This window comes from Leopardus geoffroyi, chromosome A1 (assembly GCF_018350155.1).
Source record: "Leopardus geoffroyi isolate Oge1 chromosome A1, O.geoffroyi_Oge1_pat1.0, whole genome shotgun sequence".
In the NCBI taxonomy this organism is placed as follows: Eukaryota; Metazoa; Chordata; class Mammalia; order Carnivora; family Felidae; genus Leopardus; species Leopardus geoffroyi.
In genome coordinates this window covers 60,493,979-60,510,639 of record NC_059326.1, presented here as the reverse complement: position 1 = coordinate 60,510,639, position 16,661 = coordinate 60,493,979, and the positions used below count along the sequence as shown (strand labels likewise).

At 35.8% G+C, this 16,661-nt stretch overlaps 1 pseudogene; it reads left to right on the top strand.

The window, feature by feature from the left end:
- The first annotated feature begins 13,788 nt into the window (after positions 1-13,788).
- On the top strand, positions 13,789-14,276 carry LOC123610129 (annotated as a pseudogene).
- Positions 14,277-16,661: the final 2,385 nt, after the last annotated feature.

Sequence of the window (16,661 nt, the reverse complement as noted above, 5' to 3'; positions counted from 1 at the left end):
AGTAATAAAATTAAGTAAAAATATTTTTAATAGAAATTGATAGTAAAAATGAAGTTTTTCTCTTTCTGCATTCAATAAAAAGAAAAGAAATGAAAAAGCGAAAAAAAGAAAAGGAAAGAAAAAAAAGGAAATTGTTTCAAAATCTGAAAAGGTGAATACACTGAAGTAGATTAAATAAAATGATGGAAGTATCATAGAATTTGAAAAAATTTACACAAAAGTAAAAAGTATAACAATAAAAATTAAAGAAAAGTATTTTAATAAAAATTGAAAATAAAAATGATTTTTTTCTCTTTTTGTATTCAAGAAAAAGGAAAGAATTGTAAAGGAGAAAACGAAAAAGAAAAAAAAAAAGCAAATAGAACAGATGAACCTGCTAACAGATTGAAGTAGGACTGAAATTGCTTCGTTTTCCCCTAGATGTCAGTCTATGTAGCTCTTTGTAGTCCATAAACTAAGCCGGCGGTGAGACTTGTGTTCCTGAAAAGCAAAGTTGGCCCAGTTGGGTGGGCCTCTGTGTAACAGCTCCACTCTCCACTAGATGGTGCTGCTCGCCTACTGGGGTGGATTGCTGGGGCACTTGTAGGTGCCTATGCGCATGTGCTGGAGTGGTGAAAATGCACCACCCAACTACCCAGTCTGTTCTCCCCGATCAGCAGTTGAGTCCTCTGTCTTCAGCTCTCGTCCACTCTCCGCATTTTCACTGTCCGTGACCAGGCCCCAGGCAGTACCTCTGTCCCAAGTTTTGTCTCAGATGCGGCTGTTTTCACCGGCCCCTTACTTCTGAAGGACTGCGGCTTTGACCTGTTCCGCCCCTCTGAGGGAGGTTCTCACCTAGCAATGGCCGAATGAGTGATGGCAGAATGTCGGCTGCACCCAGGAACGCCCGCTGGACCTAGCTGCCGCCAGTGCCCCGAGACAGCGGCCAGGTGCCAGCCTGCCCCAGAAAAAGTTCGTGAGACAGTGTAGCAGCAGCTTTTCAGGGATTATGGAAAATCACAACACACATCTGGAACCAGACTTCACCCTTAATGACCTTGCCCCAGCACCAGTGAATGTGGCCGCTTTCTGGGGTCTGCTGGGACCAGGTGGCTTCAACAGTCTCTACCAAATGTCCTTCCAGCGGTGGAACCGCTTTTCCCCGAGTGGCCCGAGAACCCCCCGGACCCCGCTCTGCTCCTGGGGATTCGCCCTTCCCACCAGAGCACTGCCAGGTATGGAGCTGTGGAGTTGCAGACTTTGCGCTCCCCTTGTTTACAGTCTTAATGGAATTTAAACCCTCTCCTTTCTCCTTTCTCCCTTTTTGTTTAGTCCCTGCGGCTTTCCAATTTTCCACTTTCTCTCCAGCTACACTTGGGGAGGGATGCTTTTCCCGTATTCTCCCCCGCTCCCCAGTCTCTGTCCTCTCTCTGCCCGCCAAAGCGTTTGCCTACGTTTTGCAGCTTCTCGCTTCCCAAGTTCAGCTCTCCGCGCCACGTACGTGCTGAATTCTGTGGTTCAGTTTGTGCAGATTGTTGTGTTAATCCTTCAATCAGTTTTCTAGGTGTGTAGGATGGTTTAGTGTTATTCTGGCTGTATTTCATGGATGCTCGACACACAAAAAACTACCATGCTGTTCCGCCATCTTGACTCCTCCCCTCTGTGGAATACTTTATATGATAAAATTTATAAGCAGAACTAGATAGTGGTGTAAATCAGTTTTATAGCATTTAATTCACTTTGGTTATACCCATATTTTGAGGAACAGCATTAAACAAAGTAGATGTCTTAAAAAATGACAAAAGGGAAGCCTTGAGGCTAATTTTGGCCACACCAACTTAAATGCATGATAAAATATGTGGAAGAAGTTTGGAAGGAAATTGATCTTTGACCTAACAGTGGCTTGAAACTCTTCCTTTATGACTATGGTTATTATTTAATGAGTATAGAGTTTTCAATTTGCAGGATAAAAAAAAAAAATCTGGTTTCTCTTTCATGACAGTGTGAAAATATTTAACCCTATAGAAATGTACATTTAAAAATAGGTGAGATGGTAACTTTTATGTTTTTTTCCTTTGGCCACAATAAAGAGAGACATTGGGATCTGAGGACTAACATACTAACTTCTTGACATTGTTGATTCTCCTTTCTGTATATTTTAATTTATTTTATTTTCCATATAATAGCAAAGATGATATTAAGTAGCCAAATAATAGAATACAGTATAAAATAAAAGTACAATTTTACCTCTACCCAAAATATATAATATCCCCCCTGAAAGTCCTGTAAATAATATTTTTCATTCCATAGAATATCTTGGAAGTCATCCTTTCATTCAGACAACAAAAAAAGTATTGAGTTGTGAGCACCTGCTGCATAAAAGGCATGCTTCACCTGTATGGATATTGCAGACATGAATCAAACAGACAATCCCTACCTACACTGAAACAAATGGAGTTCTTTTCCAAAAAGGTCATTTTGAAATATGCCTTCTTTTTGAATGCTGCCCAATTTTTCATTGGAAAGATTTATTTGATTTTATTTAACCTATCTCCTACTGTCAAATACTTTGGAGAATTCCACTTTGGGGGCTATTACAAGTAATGCTGCAATGAACACTTTATAAATATGTTTAAGCACATTCGAGAATCTATTTCTATGATAAATATATGGACACACAACTGGATACAAAAAAGTTTTGCATTTTTGCATTTACAATTTTGGAAGCCTGTGCCATAGTGTCTCCAAAATCATTTTTTATCAATTTAAACTTCTGTTATCCTAAATGGAATTTCTGATCCCAGCCTCCCCACCCATCATACCTAAACATATGTTAGAATCTCGTCATTCCATAATTACTTGTATTTTACCTATGATTGATTTGGTTGATATGCACATGTGAGGGAGTATACTTCAGTAGTAAAAAGTCATACTCTGTAGCCTTATTAGTGATAGTGTGGTTATCGGATGGGCAGCATTAGTATCACCTGGGATCTTATTAGGACTACAGACTCCTGAGCCCCAACCCTGACATACTGAATCATAATTTGTATTTTAACAAGATCCTGGTTCATCTAAATGTATATTAAATTCCAAAAAAGCGCTTATTTAGGATACCTAGTCCTAGGTTTTGATATTGTTACACTGCATAAATACTTAATGGCTGTGTGAACACGGACATCCCAATATATCTAACAGTCTTTTTTTTTCTTTTTTTTAATTTTTTTTTAATTTATTTTGAGACAGAGAGAGACAGAGCATGAGCAGGGGAAGGGCAGAGGGAGAGAGGGAGACACAGGATCCAAAGCAGGCTCCAGGCTCTGAGCTGTTAGCACAGAGCCTGATGCGGGGCTTGAACTCACGAACCGTGAGATCATGACCTGAGCCGAGTCAGACACCCAACCGACTGAGCCACTCAGGTGCCCCAAAGTCTTTCTACCTCTATGTAATGTGGATAATTGAACCATGTACTTTATTTAGTTGTGAGGCAGGATCAACAAACTAGTGTTTAGAAAATATTCAGTATCTGATTACTTCTTGTTGTTGTGGTATCAGCTGCTAAGAATAATTAAAATTTAAATTGGTGAACTTTATCATCCTTTTTCATGATGACATGTGGCTTTTGTGCTCTGGTATAAAAAGTGCATTCCCTTTTCAATCCTATATATAAATGAATTCAAATTTTCTTCACATCTTCTATAGTTTTAACCTTCTAATCCTCTCATTTGTTTTGTAAATATACTTACTATGAAATTTTTTTTAATGATCGTGGCTCTTCAACAATATTGGAGCTAAGTAACCATTTAGCTGGTTTGCCAGTCAGTGCACATAAGTCCTTCTTGCATGTCTCTTACTGTCATGTGTATGTGTGTGTATGTCCCCAGGCCCTTTTTAAATGATTTGAGTCAAGCCTTTAATACCCTCCTGGGGAGACTATTGCCTACTTTAATAAATCTGTCTACTATCTTTCCCCCTTTATGTGGAGCTTAAATTCTTCTTGGCTCAATTTCATTTCATTACTTTGAGCTCAACTAAGTTTTTGTTTTATCAGTCTGTTGAGAGAGTAAAAAATTGGATATGCATTTATTTATTTTTTCCATTGCCTAAACACTTTCAACACCACTGGGTATATGTGCACAAGAATGCCAAAGTCGTATAGTTCTCAGGAGCATTCTGGTCATGCCTTGTGTGAAATATTTCATCTCCAGTCAGCAGTAGGGCCTAGAGGATACTTTGTTCATAAATGATAGGCATCTTCACTTTTTAACTTTAGGAATGTTTTCTTTAAATTTCCATAAGCATCTCAGTGTTGCTTTCTTCTTAAAAATTAATATAAATGTGTAAGTTATTTGAAAGTCCCTATGGAGAATAAAGAGACTGAAACTATTATAGTAAACATCCATAGTGAAGGTAGATTAGAAAAAGAAAAGACGAATGTATTAGGAAGCCCTTCCTTATCAAAATCTTTTTTAATCTACATATATTTTGGACTTACTTATAATTTAAGATACACACAGATATATGATTCTCATTGCTCCTCTTTTACCTGAGGAAAATAGATGTTTCCAAAGTGATTTTCAGCTTATTTCCCCAATTTACTTTCATGTGAAATCTTGATCCCTCAGTTCCCAGAGCTGGTCTACCAGGACAATTCAGCAGATTCCACTCTTTCTGAAACAGATGATTTAATATTATAAATTATGTGAACGTATATATTGGCTCCTGAGATGCCCCACTGTCCTTCTAAGATAGGGAACAAGACATCTGAAGTTAGGAAGGTATCTTGAGTTTTCATAAATCAACCGGTGTCAGAACTGCAACTTTATGGCTTCTTTCAACACGTTCAATCCCTTCGGCTCTTTAAGAAAGGTACTCTTGTTAGAGTTCTTTCCGGATGAGATTCCACATACGCTTAGGACCTTAAAAGTCACAAGATAGTATCAACCGCATCCTAACAATGAGAAAAAGCCAGATAGTCTACAAAATCATAACCTAAAGATTGACAAGTCCCTTCTAGGAGAGATAGGATGCACAGATATATTTTCCCTTTGGAAGAATGTGGGTGGCAACCATAAAAGTGGGGAAGAAGAAAACTAAAGTTAAAACAAAACAAAACAAAACCCGAAAGATTAAAGGCCAAATATGGGCTAGTGTAAAGTTTTAGAATCCGCTCTGACTACAGACACAGTAGGGTCTCTGACCACCTGTCACCTCTTTCCACTGGCTTCCTCCGGATGCACTAGAGAAAGTGTGAGTTCAGGGAAGAAGACCTGACAGAGTTTTCCTCAGTGATGCAGGTGTATAAATAGCAATTGACTTCTGAAGCATAGTTGCAAATTATTGGACTCTTCTGTATAAACAAAAACTATCTGCCACCAGGAGAAGGGAAGAATTTTTTTTTTTACCATCAAACTTCTCACCCTCAGTCCCTAGAAAACCTCGTGACCACTGTACTATTTGGGGGGGGGGGCATTTAAAAATGTATGATTGAATAAATACATATATATGGGAGAAGAGACCAATTTTCCATGCTTACAAACTCAGTAGTAACTTTCTAGGGCTTCTGTAACAAAGCACCATGAACTGGATGGCTTTAAACAACACAAATTTATCCTCTCACAGTTGTAAAGGTTAGAGGTCTGAAATTAAGTTGTTGGAAGGAGCACCTCTCTATCAAGACTGTAGGGGTGGAGTTGTCCTTGTCTTTTCCTACTTTCTGGTGGTTGCCAGCAATCCTGGCATCCCTCCAACCCCTGCCTCCATCATCAATTTTCCTTCTTCCCTCTGTGTGTCTGTCTCTGTGTCCCTTTTCTTCTTGTAAAGGCACCAGTAATATTGGATTAAGGGCCAACTCTAGTATGGCCTCATCTTAACGAATTATATTTGGAATTGCCTTATTTCTGACCAGGCCATATTCTGAGGTTCTGAAAAAGACATTAGCTGTGAGGGTACACTATTCAACCTGGAACAAGTTCCAAATAATTTATGTAAATATCATGTGAAACCCTCAGGGAGGTAAAGGATAACTTTCCACTCCTTGTATGTGGGCTGCACATAGTGACTTCCTTCCAAAGAAGACAGTAGGGTATGGGGTTGGGATAGAGATGAACTGTACAAGTGAGGAAATTGACAAACACCACCTCAGCTAGATGATCAAGGTCAACATCAATAGTGATAAGTAAAGTTGACAGTATGCACCCTTGCATGATGTGATGAAATGTCAATAAACCTCAGTGAACTTCTTCCCCCAAACCCATAACCCCAGTCTAATCATGAGGAGAATCATCAGAAAAATCCCAATTGAGGAAATCATGTAAAATAACTGAGAACTACTCTTCAAAACTGAAAAGGTCATCAAAAACAAGGCAAGTGTAAGAAACTGTCACAGCTAAGAGCTAAGGAGACATGATGACTAAGTATAATGTGATATCCTAGGAGGGGTTCCAGGCCAGAAAAAAAAGGTCCTTACATAAAACTTAGGAAATCAGAATGCAGTATGAACCTTAGTTAATAATAATGTATCAGTGTTTGTTCATTTATTGTGATAAATGTACCATAGTAATATAAGATAATAGTGGAATCTGAATCTTTAAATATTTCTTTAAATGTAAAACTATTGTAAAACATTTAAAAATATAAATGAAATATAAGTAAGAAAATAATAGAATAAATTAATTTGGATCAAAATTTCCTTTAATGAAGAATAATAAATTAATAAAGCTCGAGCCAGATTGATGAGGGATTAAATTGAGGACACAAATTACCACTATCAGGAATGTCATTATAGATTCCACACACTTTAAAAAAGGTAATAGATGACTATTATGAACATCTTTATATCAATATATTCAACAACTTAGATAAAAATGTAAAATGATAAAAACTCTAACAAAGAGAACTAGATTACCAGGTAAGCTATATACCTATAAAATAAGTTGAATTTTTGGTTAAAATCCCATAGAGAAACCACACTCAGATATTTTAATGTTGCATTTTATTAAATATTCAAGAAAGAAATAATACCAATTATGCATAAACTTTACAGAAAACAGAAAAGGGAACATGCCGCAGTCCATTCTATGAGGCCAGCATTACCCTGGTTGCAAAACTAAAGACAGTAGAAGAAGAAGGTGACTGCACAATAATATCCTACATAAACTGGGATTGAATAACAAAATATTAGCAAATAAAATCAAGCAAAATAAAAGGATAATAGATTATAAACAAGTTGTTCCCAAAACTGCAAGGTTGGTTCAATATTTTAAAAAATAATCAATGTAATTAGCCATATAAACTGACTAAAAGCATAAATAAATAAAAAATAAATAAATAAATAAAAGTCAATCTTAATAGATACAGAAAAATCATTTGACCAAATGAGATATTCTTGCCTTTTCACTGGAGTGGCTAAAATCAAAATGGCCAATAATAACATGTTCTGTCAAGAGTGTAGTGAAAATTGATTTATCATATATTGCTGGTGGGAATGCAAACTGGCCCAGCCACTTTGGAAAGCAACTTGGCACTTTTTTGTAAGATGAAACACACCATATGACCACCGTAGGACCCAGCAATTTCAAAAGAAGTGAAAACACAAGTCCATGCAAAGACCTCCTTGCTAATATTCATAGCAGCTCTAACTATAATTGTGAAATGAACTCAAACGTGCACATGCTTGTGAATGAATTAAGAAATTGTGGCCTACTCATAAAGTGAAATATTACTCTGTAACCAAAAGGAATAAAGAAATAACTGACACATGCAACAACGTGATGACTCCCAATAGCTTAGCACTGGTGAATGAACACTAAATATGCATATACTGTGACTCTTTATGTGACCTTCTGGTAAAGGAAGAATTTTGGAGACAGACAACAAATGAGTGTTTGTAGATATTTTGGGGCAGCAAGAGGTATTGGGTGCAAGGAGGCAGGAGGAAAGTTTTGGGGCTATGAACCTATTTATATATTGTTAATGTTGGTGCTGACAAATTCTTAAAACTGTGCTCTTAAAGATGATGATTTTTATTTAGGCCTATAACAGCTCAGTAAACCTGACTTGTAATAAAAAGTTCAGTCTATAATCCTACAGACTGCATCCAAAACACCTGGGGATCTAGGGGTGTCAGTAATTCAGACTTCTGGATCCCAAACAAGCCTACTGATTAAGAATCTGAGTGTGGTTCCTGAGAAGCCACACCTTTTAAAATTACCCCTCCAAGCCCTTGCTTTGACATAAGTACAGGTATTTGTTTCATTGTTCAAGGCTTGGTATTGCCAGCTGAGCTTGTTAAAAAAAATCAATTCATCATGTCTCCTTGTGACCAGATAGTAGTTACACTTTTGCTAGTAAGTACAGAACATTATTATACAATACAGTTCTTGCGTCTGCTTTCTGGGGACAGATCCATTGATTTTGATGCGGCAAGTGATAACCATAGACTTTTTTTGTGTGTCTCATTGGCATAAACAATGGACTGGATTTGAACCTAACTATTTTTAGGGATGCAGAAAACTTCTCACTCTGTCTAGAGCTTCATAAAGATCCACTTAGAAGCATCATGGAGAAGTAAATATAGCAGTTTATTCTGTTTAGGGGTCTCAGATGAATTCAGCACATAACACCTGTGCTCAGCAGCATGCTGGTGACTTATCTGTCTGCAGGTGCAAAGCAGAGTGATAGCTTTGATGTTAAGTTTATTTATGTTACATACAGACTATGTCTAAACTTTACTCTCTATCTGGATAATTCCCTTTCCACAGTCTTTATATCTTTTTTATACTAAAACTTCAGAATTGTGTTTCAGATTATAGTGGATAAGGAGTTATTTTTGTGAATTTTAATATCTGCATTATGGTCGATGAGGCTGAGGCACTATACATGAAAATACCCTAAGAGCATTGACTGGTATGGTGCATGGGAAATACGGATGAAAGGAGGCCCTGCTTTCATATTAATGCACATCCTAGTGGTAGAATGGGAAGCATAGTCTACAGGCAACTATCATTCTATTGTGTAACCTCAAGACCTTTTGTACAAATAGAAAATACCAGATGCCAAGGTTATAATGGGACATTCTATAATGACCATGATTTCATTAGAAAAATGGAACTGGTAGTTCTTTTCCTTTAGCATAGATCAACATCACAACTTCCATGAGAATGACAACATTAAGTGCATATGATTTTCAATTATAGCATGATCTCATTTATGTGTGGAACCTAAAAGAGTTGAATTCATAAAAGCAGAGGTAGAATGGTGGTTTCTGGAAGCTGGGACATCAGAGAATGAAGAGATGGTTGGTTAAAGGGTACAAAGTTTCAGTTATGCAGAATGAATAAGTTATTGGATCTAATGTACAGCATGATGACAATAGTTAATTTACACTCTACTATACACTTGAAATTTTCTAAGAAAGTAGACCTGAAGTGTTCTCACTACAAAAACTAAAACTAATAACTGTGCAAGGTGATGAACATGTTAATTGGCTAGTTCGTGGTGACCATTTCACAATGTATACCTTTATCAAAACATTGCATCGTTCACATTAAGTTGCATTTTTATTTGCCAGTTGTATCTCTAAGCTAGAAAAATAAAATTATAGTTATAAATGTTTACATGCCATGAGATATTGTCTAATATAAATTGGAAATATCATTTGAAATAGTGTCGAGCCAAACATTACAAAATTTTAGCAGTCATAGTAATACCCAAACAGATTTGAGACATCTTTATAACATGTTTTACTATAACTTTAACCTGATTTATTGTTATATCCATAATGTATTTTGCAAACCTTATATAAGGTAAAGGGTAAAGAGCTGCAAGACAACAAATATGTCAAGTTAATCTCAGGTAATTTTCCAGTGGACAGCAATTGTGTTTTGACCAAAACAGATGGGCATCCTATTACATTCTAGCAAATGTCAGCCTTACTTGACAAGAGCGACATTCGGCTTGATAAGAAGCCCACATTTCTTCTTGTTCCTAGTCTTCGCTGTCTTTCACTTTCGTGCCTTGGGCTTCACAGAAGGTGGAGAATTTAAGCCCATGTGCCTATGCTCTCTGCTCCACAACTCATGATTACTGACAGTTGTGTGGACACCTGACTTAAAATAGCATCTTCTTAATCACTTGCAGATAGATAAATAGCAGAGGCACAGACATGAATCTTCCAATACAATGTCATGCTTGAAGAAATAGCATTTAGAGTTGCCCTTAGCAACCAAGCTACTTTATTTTCCTCCTTCCAGGTACAAGCTATTTATCTGGTAAAGAAGAAGTTTCCTATTTTTCAGGTGCCTTCCCCCTTTGAGTTCACATACTTTTTCTTACAGACCTTGTGATCACTCACTATTCCCCTAAGGTTCACCTAGCATCAGCCTCTGTCAATAGAAAGACTATAATACATTATTGTAAGTTTAATAATATTTCTCACTTTTTTATTATTTTTGCCACTGTTATATTCTTACCAGAAATATTCTATGGTATTTATCGAATAGGTTTTCAACATGTGTTTATAAGGGTGGATGGCTACCTAACAAATCTAATAATTGACAAAGAAAAACAAAACCTGAGCTTTGCAAGTAAATGTGAAAATAAAGTTTTGTTTGTTTCAAAAGTAAATGACTCTGTTGATTCCAGGTTAAGTATTTATATGTTTTATTATACTGATCACTACACCAGTTTTTGCCTTGCTAACTATCTTCCAAAATATTTGTAACAATAATAATGCATTATGCAAGTAGATATGTACAAAGTAGGTTTAATATGGAATTATGGGGGCGCCTGGGTGGCGCAGTCGGTTAAGTGTCCGACTTCAGCCAGGTCACGATCTCGCGGTCCGTGAGTTCGAGCCCCACGTCAGGCTCTGGGCTGATGGCTCAGAGCCTGGAGCCTGTTTCCGATTCTGTGTCTCCCTCTCTCTCTGCCCCTCCCCCGTTCATGCTCTGTCTGTCTCTCTCTCTGTCCCAAAAATAAATAAAAAAAAAAAAAACGTTGAAAAAAAAATATGGAATTATGATAACCTATCACCAAACTGCGTTTTGTTAGGCACAAGACTTCTAAGAAATGTTATCAGAGATGAATAACACCTGACATCTAATGTCAGGACAGACTTCTCATATCATCTTCCTTGTATTTACATTTACAATATCCCAGCTTCATTACTAAAAGATCCTACGCCCCTTTTCCTCTTGGGGAATAGATAATTATACAATAATAATATGTTGTTCAAGTGTTAAAAGTGTTATTAAAAAGGAGTGCCTGGGTGACTCAGTTGGTTAAGCGTTGGACTTGGCTCAGGTCATGATCTCACAGTTCATGAGTTGAAGCCCCACATCAGTCCATTGGGCTCTGTGCTGACAGCTTGGACAGAGCCTGGAGCCTGCGTCAGATTCTGTTTCCCTCTCTCTCTGCCTCTCGCCCCCCTCAAAAATAAATACACATTAAAAAAATTAAAATGTGTTATTCATAAAAATTTCAGTTATCTGTACTTTAATGTAGTCATGCTGAACATTCTCTGAAGTTGGAGTCTTTCATCATTATTGAGCTTTCAGCCTGCAAACCTTCATTCTTCTTACCTTTCCAAAATGCAACATCCAAAATAATCTTCCTAAATTTATAGCAGGATAATTTTATTTCCATTTTTTTTATTCAACAATGTGTGCTAGCAGCAAGGACAACAGTGGACATAAAACAGTGAATAGCAACCAGTATCTTCATTGTCTCAAAATGTGTTATTCATGAACCAAACGTTTAGACATCTAATCCAATCACTGACATACTTAAAAACAAAACTAACAAGGGTACCTCTCTAAAATGCCTTTTTCAAGGTCTATAATGTAAGGTTGCCATGTAAGTGAAATTATCCTAAAAGAGGTTTCATTGCTTCTAATATCTCATGTAAAAATACCCACTATCAAAGATTTAAATCATGTTAGAGGATAAAATTATCTCCTGGGTCAAATTTTTCTTAATAGCTTATGCATATGCTGCTTGCTGCAAAGATTTTAGAGATGTTATGAGAGTATAGGAATGTGTGAAATATCCTAGGTCTTAAAATTATCAATAGGTATAGTACTGCATCTAAGTACATAGTAATTCACATAGAATGATTAAGTCAGTGGCGAGAGTGAACATTCTTAACCAAAAAAGCTTCACATTTTTACCTAAAAGACCGAAACCTTATGTATTCACAATTGTTTTAGATTCACTTGGGAACTGAGTGTATATGGCAACCCTGTAAGATTTCTTTTGAAGAAGAGAAAAGGAGGGTTAATAATTTTGTGGGTTCAGAATTAAAAATAGGATATATAGTCAATGAAAATGAAAATTTAGTATACAATTGCAATACTTATTTGTATGTAACTTACAATATATAAAATATTCTCAAAGGTATGATTTTTATTATGAAAACACAATAAGCTCTTTTTGTGAGATTCTAAATTTATACATAAGGATGCCATGTCACTGATAGATTAAATAATTTTTTCCTGATTTGCAGAACTAGAAAGTAGAATGACCGTGTTAAACCCCAGTTATTCTAATTTCAAAACCAAAGGATTAATTTTTATTTTATTTTTCTATTTAAAATGATTTTGGTAATATGATTCTCTGAGTGGAAGAACTCGATGCAACTTTATTGGAACAGAATTTACATTAAAAACTTCCCCAACTAGAGTTATTCTGAATTCATTCATTTGCACATTGAGATTTTATGTACACTTTTATCTCAACAGAGGATTCAGTAGCTTAAAAAATTTTAAAAGCACATTATGTGTATATAAAGTGTAAAAATCTTTGCATATATTACTGAAATATTTACATGCTTATCTTCTGGTGTTGTAACCAAATACTGGCTAAGGTTATCTTAAAACAATTTGTTCTCTAATATTCCTTTAATAATATGAGCACAATTAGACTTGAACAAAGGAATATCTAGACTTAGCATAGTAATATAGTACTGTTCACTGGTTTCATTACTCAGAGTAAAAACAATTCAAATCTGTAGGCTTGGTTGTTCAATAGTAAGCAGACAATACTTAGTTGTCATTGTTGTCTTTAATTATTGTCTTTCTTATTACTTTCTCAAAAATGACAACAACATGATGTCAGCTAAAATAACTTACCTTGTTGTTGGTCCTAAAAACATGAAGAAATGTTTTTGTAACCTTCTATTTGAAATGGAAATACCACTATACATTTGTGATTAATTTTCCTTTTAAAACATCTTACCTGTGTCTATCTAGGGGAAAAAAAACCAGTAAATGAACCCTTCTCATCCCTCATTACCCAAATTATGGTTTCTAAATCTCATTTCCAAAAAACAAACAAACAAACAAACAAACAAACAAACAAACAACTAGTGCTGTAGTGCTCTTTGTATAGTGGTTAAAATCAGGTGGTTAAATGTAGGGCAGGGAATATATAAGATGATGCTGTGGCACCTTTAGGGCCACCAGGACAAGAGAGATATAAAACCTCAAGGTTTAGGATGCATAAAGGATGCATAGGATGCACACGCCAATTGGAAGAAGCTCCTACTTTCCTAAGATGGTATAATTTAACCAAAAAGAACAATAATTATTAATTATAACACTTCACATATGTATAAATGCAAGAGAAAATAAAAATGGTTTAAAAACAACTAACCCATCCATCAATATTTGAGATTATTTGCAGCACAAACTAGATAGTCTAAAAATTTTTTAATACCCAAAAGAGGGCTTTCTGCCCAGAGGAGGCAAAGGTACAACTGTTTTCAGGCATCCTGAATCCAGGTTCATCCAGACACCAGCCACGTCCACTATGAGGCCTAAATTTGATCCCAATGAGATCAAAGCCATTCAGCTGAGGTGCGTCAGTGGGAAGGTTGGTGCCATGTTTCCCCTGGCCCTGGAGATAGGCCCCTGGGTCTGTCTCCAAAAAAGGTTGGTGATGGCATTGCCAAGGCAACCAGTGATTGGAAAAGTCTGAGGATTACAGTGAAGCTGACCACTCAGAACAGACAGGCCCAGATTGAAGTGGTATCTTCTGCTTCTATTCTGATTATCAAAGCCCTCAAGGAAATGCCAAGAGACAGAAAGAAGCAGAAAAACATTAAGCACAGTGGAAATATCACTTTGGATGATATTGTCAGCATTATCTGACAGGTGTGGTACCCATCTTTAACTAGAGAACTCTCTGGAACCATTAAAGAGATCCTGGGGACTGCCCTATCTTTGGGCTGCGGTGTTGATGGCTGACACCCTCATGGTACCATAGATGACATCAGTAGTTGTCATTGTTGCCTTTAATTATTGTCTTTCTTATTAATTTCTCAAGAATGGCAACAATGAGATGCTAACAAAAATAACTTGTACTTGGTCAGTGGAATGCTCAGCTGGTTCAGAACTACAAAGGGAAATGTTTCAGTAAGGATAATTTGACAACCAAAATATAAACGAACAAACAAACAGCCCCCCCCAAATAAATACATTTTCTAAATTAAAGGGAAAAGTCAAGTATTTATCCTGACATTCTTACGTTAACTATATTTGAAATAATCATATAGGTGATGATCATTCATGTAGAAATTTGGGATTAAAAATTAACTATTTTGGAGCACCTGGGTAGTTCAGTCAGTTGAGCATCCAACTCGATTTTGGCTCAGGCCATGATCTCAGGGTTCATGGGATCAAGTCCCATGTCTGGCTCTGTGCTGACAGCTTGGATCCTGCTTGGGATTCTCTCTCTCCCTTTCTCTGCTCCTCCCCTGCTCTCTCTCTCTCTCTCTCTCTCTTTCACTCTTTCTCTCTCTCTCAAAATAAAATAAACATTAAAAGGAAGAAATTAATCATTTTGTAATTCCTAAGGAAATAATTGATTCATGTAAAAATAATCTATATCCAAAAATTCTAGTTGAAAGTTTGATGTAATTTTTTAATGGAGTGTTCAAAGTAACACCTGCACCCAGAAAACCCTACAATTCCCAATGTCATTTAAAAAGAAATTTTAAGGGCCGCCTGGGTGGCGCAGTCGGTTAAGCGTCCGACTTCAGCCAGGTCACAATCTCGCGGTCCGTGAGTTCGAGCCCCGCGTCAGGCTCTGGGCTGATGGCTCAGAGCCTGGATCCTGTTTCCGATTCTGTATCTCCCTCTCTCTCTGCCCCTCCCCCGTTCATGCTCTGTCTCTCTCTGTCCCAAAAATAAATAAACGTTGAAAAATAAAATAAAAAGAAATTTTAAGAACTAATAATTTATACTGAAATTCCATTTTGAAAATAGATTTTTCAAAGTTTATACATACAAATTATAAAATTTGGGGGGAGTGAATTCTGCAAAGCCATTATAGACTTACCTGATGAGTATTTGGTAAAACATATTTCTCCATAACACTTGAGAAGTTATATCACTTCTTGAAAATCCACTTTTTATTATGGAATAATGATTTCTTTTTACCCCCCAAATATGCCAAATACAATCTCTATAAGCACTGTCATTTTCACATTATGGTTTCAAGCAGTTACACTCCTCCATTTACTCAACACAACAAGATGACAAGATAAATGACTAAGACACATAAATATTATAATGAAAAGACAAAGCTATGTCTTTTTATACAATATATAATTGTCTTTTTAAATTAAAAAGTCAGAAAATAATTGTAGTATATGTAAATTATGAGTAGAAATATCTAGGAATTACAAGATAGCTGGAAAAATAATGGAAAAGACAAGCAATTCAAAAGAATACTGAGTACAATATATAAGCAAACACTTCTCCAAAGAAGAAATATAATTCAATGATAAATATGTTTAAAATATTTAACTTAATTAACAATCTAGGCAATAGAATTTAAAACAATATGGAGATTGTTTTGAGCACTGTGTATTGTATGTTAAGTGATGAATCACTCCTGACAACAATAGTACATGATATGTTGACTAGATTTTAAATAAATATTTGAAAAAAAAGTATGGAGATATAGTTGTTCATTCAATAGATCTTTAAAAGTAAAAATATGCTTATATCTTATTTAATATTGTCGGGGGAGTTTAAAATGGGCACTTTTATGTACTTGACTAGAATATAAGGAAATATATTTGAAAAAACATTTTAACTATCTATTAAAATTTTTAAATGGTCAGATTTTTTTGTTCTTGCAGTTCTACCTGTTGGAAAATTATATATATTTTTACTCGTGTTCATCACAATATAGGTACAAAAATAATCAATGTAGTATGTTTGGACAGCAAAAAATGAGGAAACATTCTCATTGTGTAAAAGGGGTCATGTGAGCATGGGAAGAAGCACCTGGTTAGATTTGAGAGTAAGATTGTTCAGGATAAGGAAAGGCTTCTTTCCCAAATAAACATTAACTGAGTTTTTTTTTTTTTTTCAATTTTAAAGATAGAGAAAAGGTAGATGCAAATGTAATGTCAATCTCTCTCCATTGAAAATATACAACAACTGAGTCTAGCCTCTTTCACACCTAAATGAAGTTTACCTCATTAAGAGAAGTGATTTTAATGGGAGTGTGTCATAAGCTTCTGACTTTGGGCAGAATATATGCTAAAAATAACTACTATTGATGAAGTGTTAAATTATTTTTAATACTTGTAAAAGATTGATATTGTGTTCTTAAATTCTCTTAAGCCACAACCTTAATTTTATTTTTTCATTTATGACAGGTATTAAGTT